The 322-nt window shown below is 48.1% G+C and overlaps 1 protein-coding gene across 1 annotated transcript in view; it reads right to left on the bottom strand.

Annotated features, from left to right (window-relative positions):
* LOC119585640 (EH domain-binding protein 1-like) overlaps positions 1-322 on the bottom strand; it is a gene marked incomplete in the record, with an annotated part of 320,960 nt that overhangs the window by 317,346 nt on the left and 3,292 nt on the right.

Raw genomic sequence — 322 nt, 5'->3', positions numbered from 1 at the left:
TTAGCATTTCCTGTTCCATCACTAAAAAAGTCAAATTAACGCCGGCAATTGAATTCATCCCATTAGTCAGCCGCCGCGAAAGCACCGCAATCGGGATAATAGCCAGGGCGCCATGCTGCTTGACCTTGACCTTTGTGGACGACGCCGCGAGGTCTTCGCTCTCCTGGATAATGAGGAGAAACAGTAACACGAGCTTCCAGGCTGTTCGGACTATCAAACTCTCTGCGCTAAGACCTAAATCTACATGGCTCCTGTGAGTAGCAGCAATAGTCACTGTCGCGATCGCTTTAATTATCAGTATTAATGTCGAGCTGATGATCAC

The sequence above is a fragment of the Penaeus monodon genome, chromosome 20 (genome assembly GCF_015228065.2).
Source record: "Penaeus monodon isolate SGIC_2016 chromosome 20, NSTDA_Pmon_1, whole genome shotgun sequence".
Classification (NCBI taxonomy): domain Eukaryota; kingdom Metazoa; phylum Arthropoda; class Malacostraca; order Decapoda; family Penaeidae; genus Penaeus; species Penaeus monodon.
The sequence above is the reverse complement of the archived record's forward strand: the minus strand, read 5'-3'. Positions and strand labels throughout refer to the sequence as shown.